Below are 8,908 nucleotides of genomic sequence, written 5' to 3'. Positions count from 1 at the left end.
GATAGCTCCCATAGTCTCAACCACAGTCTCAGTCCATTAATCAGATTAATAGTTCAGTCTCAGTGTTGTTTGACCAAGGCATACAAATATCAGTTATTTCAGTATTTTAGTTTACAAACTTCTATTTAGTTCATGTTATATGCTTGTTCATGCATCCCAATATCTACAGATTTTGCATACCTTCAGTATTTACAGACTTTCATGCATACACAGTATTTATAGATTTCACATATTTTCAGTATCTATGGATTTCATGCTCTCTATTCAGTATTCTAAGTTTTACATGTATACTCAGACAGTTACTATTCATATTCATGAAACCATGCATGTCAGCCTATCTCATTTAGCATACCAGTACATTCAAAGTACTGATCGCATACCTTTCTTTTATGCTATGATGTATTATATCATAGGTTCTAACACTCAGTTCCCGAATCGCGCTTAGACTTCTCAGACTCTCAACAGTAGCAGCGGTGAGTCCTCATATTTTGAGGATGGATTATTTTATTTCATGTCTCCAGTCTAGTAGTTAGTTGGAGTTAGTTAGGCCTGTCCCTTCAACTCACAGTTATTCAGTTTAGAGGCTTTTAGATATTTCAGTTAGTTATTCAGTATTCAAACTTTAGTTGGCATGTCAGTCAGTTATTTAGATTTTCTTTATCTTATCAGATTCAGATAGTCATTTCTTCAGATTCATAATTCAGTAGTTGTTTCAGATATTAAAACCTTATGGCATATTAGTTGTTCTTCAGCATTTATGATTATGTTATTCAGTGCTCACGGTAGGTACTAGCTCATGGGTTAGCTTGTGGTCCCTCAGGACTGTAAGTACCGTGTGATACTCAAGGTGTACTCTCGAGGTGTTACAATGCCGGTCAACAAACACTCGATGTATGCAACCGAGAATAGCCTGCTCGCAGCACCGGTTTTATTTTTTTAAAGGTGGATGTTCTTATTTCGACTTTGAAAATCCCATGACTTCTTCATTAAGACTTCCACTGGCAAATAATCCATCATCTTAATACCTGCTTTGGGGAACAACTTCAAGAGTGGCTCCACGTGGGTTAAAAACATAGCCACCTTGAAGACAGGTAAGTTGCAGTTATAAACCTTAATCTTTCCCTTGTCGAGTAGTATCTCAACAGCGAAAAAATGTTTGACTTCCATGTTCATGACTATAAGGATTCTCTTTGCCTTGGTCCAGCTTTTGCCGTGTGAATATGGCATCTTTCCTCTAACATAGTTAATCATGTCTTCATCCCATTTGAATGTAGAAGCTAACTGATTAAATCCTCGGCCACTAGGAGCAGCTCACCTACGGAGAGTATCGTACCTATTCTTGAAATCATTATAGAATTTGAGGTCCATTATCCTATTGGTAGCATCATTAGCATACGAGTACGCTAATTGTCTGTCCCTCATGAGGTAGAGAATTTTATCAACATACTGTGGTATAAGAAGACAATTTTTAAATAGGTTAGTAATTGTAAAGAAGAAAAACGTAGTGGAAAGATTCTGTTGCAGAGGGTTCTCTGATTCAGTTCACATATTACCCAGCTAACGAAACTTATGCAACAGATATGTATTACGTAGCAATAGAATACCCAATTTTTGCAACAGATTACACATCTGTTGCATATCTTCTTTTTCATGGAGTAGATTGGAAGGCTTGGTTAGCAAAAGTAAACTTACATTGTCCACGTACCACTCATTGTCATACTCATGAAGTCTTGGACGACAAATAAATGGATGGTGTATTCTTGTGGAGGTTTCATCTCGTCAGTCATAATTTTTTCCAATTCATTCTTCTCTTCATCTTCAAGTGCTGCGTATATGTCCAACTTCTTTAGCGGCCCCTGAACTTCAATAACTCTTGGAGTGGGAGGAGTTGTAATTTTTTTTTATTTTAGAATGGAGAGTATTTGGATAATGTTTCTTCTTTTCCTCCTAACCGCCACTATAGGAGTGTATGGCTCCCTTACCTTCTTGGATGATATGACACCCTATTAGATTTTAACTCTTCGGTAGCTTCATCAATAGTCTTTAGTTTTTCAAGGAGTTTATCCTCTCTATCCTTGCACACTGTGCATTTGCAATAAGAACATGAGGGTGAAGAAGGGTGAGAGGGACCATTGTAAGGGTGGGAGGGATCGGTGTAAGGGTGAGAGGGACCTATGCTAGGGGTGTTTTCAAACGTATTTATTTTTTCCTGAGCACCAATATGCTCATAATCACGGCTGGCAGGATTAAAAGTAGCATCAGGATGGATGCCACCATCATCAACAACTCCACCAGCAACACCCCCAGAAGAAGCAGCTGGATCTATTACAGCAGGTTGGTCATGAAGAGCTTCAACATTAGGCTAACCTTGCCTAACTGCTCTTCTTATGACTATTGCTCTAGCCAATTTCTTCTTTATTAACTCCAACATTGGATTTACTGTTGTATCAATAAGACTAGAGTAATAAAAGAAGTCATCCCCAACTCTTGCTCAGTAGGCACGATCCAAGGATGCATAACCGAACTCGGAACCAAAAAAGCAATGAAATTAAAAAAGTGACCAAAATAGGCCACCTATTTAAAAAGTTACCAAAATAGGCTAAACATAATTATTTATTACGTTTTCCACTTTTTTTGTTAACAGTCAACTAACGGAGTTGACTTATACCAAACATAAGAATTTCTTACGTTTTACAAAAAAGAAATGTAAAATGTAAGAATTTCTAACGTTTTACAGGATGACCGGGGAAAAATAATGCAATGAGTTGTCAAATCAATTAAAAACTTTTCAAAAAAAAAATGTCCTTCCACGTAATAAATAATTATGTTGTTCACTTTCTTATAAAAATTAAGGTGGTCCCCCACAATTCCTCTTGAATTAAGGTGCCTGAAACGTTAAGGTGTTTGAAACCTCCTACTTGAATACTGAATAGAGAGGCAAAAGGCCCTTTGCAAGTGATGCTACACAGGCAGACATCAGCTACAAAACTCTGTATATTGAGACTCAAAAAAAGGTCCTGCTTCTTGGTTACTCCATTTGTGTGGATTCATTATTATGCTGCTTTTGAGATCTCTGATCTACGTGTTATTTTTCACTTCTAGGTTGAGAATTTGAGGGAGGAAAACTATAAGCAAGCCATCGACTCGAGCTACCGGAGTGGAAAAGTTGTGGGGGACCACCTTAATTTTTATAAGAAAGTGAACAACATAATTATTTATTACATGGAAGGACATTTTTTATGAAAAGCTTTTAATTGATTTGACAACTCAGTGCATTATTTTTCCTCGGCCATTGTGTAAAACTCCGTTAGTTGACCATTAACAAAAAAGTGAAAAACTTAATAAATAATTATGTTTAGCTTATTTTGGTAACTTTTTAATTAGGTGACCTATTTTAGTCACTTTTTTAATTTCGTGACTCATTTTGGTTCCGAGTTTTGCAAAACCTATAAAATAAGATAGAAGGCATATAAATCATATAATAATAATTTGCATTCAGTTGAGTTACATGTTAACACAACCAACTTATGCAATAGATGATCTATATGTCGCAATAGCTGATCTGTATGTCGCAACAGATTGACATTATGCGCATCAGATTACCCATCTATTGTATAATTTGCGGTAGATGGGTAATCTGTTTAGTTGGGTTTAGGAACTAGAACAACAGATGGTTAATTTATTGTGAAATATGGATCGTCTATCGCAATAGATTACCCATCTATTGCACCAGTTGTGGTTGACTGGTAATCTGTTACAATAGATGACCCATCTATTGCAACAGATAACACATCTGTTTCAATATCTTTCTTTGAGGCAAATTATTTTAGTTGAAAGAAGATGTACTGCATCATCCAGAGGGTTAAAGAGATTAACCTCCTTAATTTTTTTGTTGCTCTTTGCAGCCAACCACCTAAGGATCCTTGGATGAGAAACCTCATCCGGGTAATCCTTAAACTTTTTTTGGAGGGGAGGAATGACTTCAAATTCCCAAGCCTAAAAAATGTAAATAGGAAGCAAACAAAAAAATTCATAATACCTATATTCAATATAAATTAATGGATGAGTAAAAATAGTGATTAATTTTACCATGAAAGCCCAAGAAAAGCCGTATAATGTGATCGTCCCTAGAGATAGCTTTGTCAGTAAATATTTGAGAGTCAAGTAGTAGCTGTCATATCCCCAGAGATAATCGTTGAATTTCTCAAAATCATTAGCAAACACCAATAAATCATCTTCTATGACTTTCCTGACATCTCTTGCGAATATAATAGAATGGACAGACCAAACTAAGCACAATTTCTCCCTGTACTGTTTTGGTATGGTTTTATCCTCGAGATATGCAATCAAATCCACCACTTTGTAGCTACGTCCAACAATGTCCAACAACCCATCTTTTTCCCTTGCATTTGTTGGACCTTTTATGGGGTGTTTTCTTGATGAGAGGTTTTTCTGGACGATTACATCTCAAGCCCCCCACTATGGCAAACTCTTTCTATCCAAAACGAATCGGCATACCACAGTAGTTGATCTAGATTCCATCCATCTTTTTCTTGCCCTCTTTTGAATCTTTATCATCCCCTGTGTACTTGAACCTGCCCCTGAGAAGACTATATACCATGCTTATTTGAAAATAGAGAGTGTGGTCTTCAGGCAGCTTAAGAAAGTATGCAAAGCAGCTCCTCTTAAAAAGTCCGTCTATTTTTTTATTCTTCATAATACTCCTAAGTTTATCAAAACTTTTCCCCAACCAACATTTAAGTACAAGATCACTAGTTACTATTGTAGGGTAATCTATCGGCATCGTAACTCGAAACCTGTCAATACTAACAGTTTTGATAGGATCATGCTGGGATTTTGATATTAATTCATGCCCCATTGGTGAGAAGGAGTTCTCACTTTTCTCAGCTTGATTTTTTACCTGACTGAGATTGTTCAGGAAGTTCCTCCGAATCTACCGTACTCTAGCCATTTTTGTTAAGTGGTCAGAAGTTGATCCACTTTCAGTTTCTTTTCGTTTGGGAGACTTCTTTTAAATACAAACAACAGAAAAACAAAAAATACATTACATTTGATGTTTGCATAAATTTTTTAAAAAAGGTAAGATAAATTTTAATAAATTATTACACCCAACATTACAAAAAAATACTCCAACGGATAACCCATCAGTTGGAACAGGTGGGAAATCTATTTGAAGATTTATATAATATCTCCCAACAGATCTTTCACCTGTTGCAACTGATGGACCACCAAGACCAGCACCAATCCCACCAAGACCACCACCAATGCCACCTTTACCGCTAACAATATCAAGACTGCCAACACTACCACCAATGCCACCAATACCAACACCAAGACTACCGACACTACCACCAAAATCACAAATACCGACACTACCAACAACAATCACCAACATCACAACAAATACTATCCAACAATACCATGATAGTCAACAAAATACTGTGACAAAAACTAGGATTTTCTCAGGTGCTTCCTACATTTTTAGCAACAAAACTCAAAATTGTTAACCCATTCTTAAAGATAATACAACTAAAAGTCTTCTTTTTCATCATTAACTAAAAAGCCCTAATTTTTAGAAAAAACAACAAATTTAGAACTTTTCTCAAACTTTGTTACCTGTGAAGACAGAGAAAATGATGGATACAAGTGAGAATGAAGTAAAAAATAACAACTATGTGATCGAAAACGGGAAGAAAATTAATTTGTTTTTAAGGATTGAGCAATATTTTGAGTAGTTATTGTCTATATTGTTGAGAGAGAGAGAGAGAGAAAGAGCGAAGAACAAGAACTTCAGATTTGAAATAAGGAAAAGTTTTTCCCACAAATGGATAATTTGTAATTATGAAAAAGAATGACAAGTTTTGAAATTGTTAATTTGGTCCGAATTGATCTTAATTAATTTTTAAAATTTTAAAAAATATAGTTTTTAAAATATTTCGTAGATTAACGCCTTATAGGAAAGAGGGCTAATTAATTCATTGTAATAATCAGGTTGCACAACAAGGTATGTAAGGCTATTCTAGTTTATATTCTTTGGTATGATGTCTTATACTTGTGTACAAAAAAGGAGAGGTTCGTAGATGATCTTACATGGTAAAAGATACATTGTGATGGTGTACAAACCTCACTGTAGTTAATAGACCTTTTATTTGCTGCCCATGGTCTAAAAGTGCGTCAAAACATCACATGTTTCTCTTATATAAGTCAATAAGATACAAGATTATACAAGTTAAGAGTGTCACATGCTTGATATACAACCTTTCCAAAATTACTTCAATTTTCTAATTGATCATATACTTCTTTTGGCTACACATGTTCCTTTTTCTTAACAGCATTCCCATTGTGTTTGGGTATAAGGTGACTTATAGAGTCCTTACCTATTTAGTATATAGTTTATATGTCCTTTCATGGGATACACATTTGTTCCTAATTAGAATCTGCCCATGTGCCTCTATAGTACCCATTCTAACGTTCCCTTCTAATTATTATACCTAGTAAGTATTTATTGTACAGTTCAAACCTCTTTAGTTGAGGATTTACATGTCTCCACTTGATACACATATATTCCTCCATTTGAAATATCTAAACTTTTACACTTGAATCTGCCACAATTGCTATATGTTATGTAAGATCAATAAAATTTTCCACAACCCATATATGCTATGTAATGTCACTTGCTCACTAGTTATACACCTTACTAGCTCATTTGTTCCATGTTTTCATCTCCTCAATTGTCACATGTCTTTTTTTCTCATTAATGAATGTGTTTTATGCCTAGTGAGGTTCATGGTGTCATGTAAGTTCCAAAGTATTTGTACATTGATGTTACACTTATTTCATATCATTGTTCTTGTATCGATCATATGTCTTCTTATATTACCATAGCTCTAAAGATCAATAATGTTATGACCACCAAAGAACAATCTCAAAAAATAACGAAACAAGGTAAATTGAATTTAAGCATTTATTGGTGGTATCCCAGGGGTGGAAGGAATACCTAGCATGGGTTGATCCCAATATTACAGATGGTATCCCAGGAGTGAAAGGAAAGCCTAGCATGGGTTGATATTGATTTATTTATTTTTAAGGACCATATCCCAGGGGTTAAAATGCCTAGCATGGGTGCTAGGTAATCCTCTTTTACCACTGATCAGCTGATCATTTGTAATATCTCACAAAGTTAGTAATGCAAGGAACAATAACGAAAAGCAAAGAATGTAATGTACATAATTCTACAATTATAAGCAAAAATGGTCTTCTATCATTATCTGTACAGTTGTACCTGGTTTCACTTGAGCTCTTATTTTACATATGGTTACTTTATTCCTTACATATTCAGTACATTCTTTCATACTGATGAGCCTCCTAGGGGACACTATGTTTCATGTCACAATTACATGTATTCCATCTAATAGATCCCCCTAAAAGAATCACATTTTACTCAATGGTTGTTGGTTAGCTCCAGGTTGATTCGGGGCTTTGCTGAGTCATTAGCATGTGTTTGATATTGTAGTACATTTAAGGGTATGGCGGGGTCCTATCCCTATCTAAACTAATGTTTTCTATCTCTGAAAGGATTTATATACTATTGTTAAAGTAAAGTGTAGTGGTGTCTTGTTCTCTAGTAATCAAGGCCCCAATGGCCAAGTCATGTATATCTATTATAGGCCTATCTATGTTGGTATTTCATCAAGAAGTCTTACCTATACTTGTTAGATTCTTATAATTATTACAATTACATGCATAATAATTCCAAGGTATAAGTTGGTTCTCTCGAGCCTTTAAGGTATTGGGTGCCTGTCCGTCTCAATAGGATAGGAGGTGTGACAGAAGTGGTATCAGAGCAGGTCATCCTAGAGAGTATACAGAGCCGTGTTGAGTAGAGCCTTACTTATGAATATGTTGTGCGCCACATTTATAATTAGGGGGTTTCTTGGACATTTAGGAAATTTAACCTTCTTTCAGAATCTAAATCATGTGGTAGAGTTGTTAAGAAATTTGTTCCCGCACATAACATGACTCATGTTACCTATATTGTGCTTACTATAGCTAAGGTATTTCCTTAGAGGCAGTCTTCAGACGAAGGTCTCATGATGTTGTAAAAAAATTAGATAAATAGTTGTACATGTTCTTCATTACTTGAATCTACATCTATATTTGTACCACTTGTATTATCTTGGTTAATCTTAGCAGGGTATAATAGGGTCATTCATATGCTTCCTAGTAAATAGTTACCGAATCCATAGAGATGGGGTGTATTTCCTTGTATATTTTCTTAGAAGGATCTGACCACTTACTGAGTCCATGATTTCCATGATAACTCATCTAGTGGTTACAAGATCTAATCATATAAGGAACGTTCAGTACTTTATGATAACTCCTTCAGTGGTTACATGATCTTTCATGGTAAAAGATACATTGTGATGGTGCACAAACCCCACTGTAGTTAATCGACCTTTTATTTACTGCCCATGGTCGAAAAGTGTGTTAAAGTGTCACATTTTTCTCTTATATAAGTCAATAAGATCCAAGATTATACAAGTCAAGAGTGTCACGTGTTGGATATACAATCTGTCCAAGATTACTTTAATTGTCTAATTGAGCATATATTTATTTTGGCTACACATGTTTCTTTTTTAACATCATTCCCATCGTGTTTGGGTATAAGATGACCTTATAGAGTCCTTACCTATTCAGTATATAGTTTATATGTCCTTACATGGGCTATATATTTGTTCCTAATTAGAATCTACCCATATGCCTCAATATTACCTATTCTCACGTACCCTTCTAATTATTATTACCTAGTGAATATTTATTGTACAGTCCAAACCTCTTTAGTTGAGGAGTTACATGTATCCGCTTGATATGCACATATTCCCTATTT

The sequence above is a fragment of the Capsicum annuum genome, chromosome 1 (assembly GCF_002878395.1).
Source record: "Capsicum annuum cultivar UCD-10X-F1 chromosome 1, UCD10Xv1.1, whole genome shotgun sequence".
NCBI classification, from domain to species: domain Eukaryota; kingdom Viridiplantae; phylum Streptophyta; class Magnoliopsida; order Solanales; family Solanaceae; genus Capsicum; species Capsicum annuum.
This window is presented reverse-complemented; position numbering follows the sequence as displayed.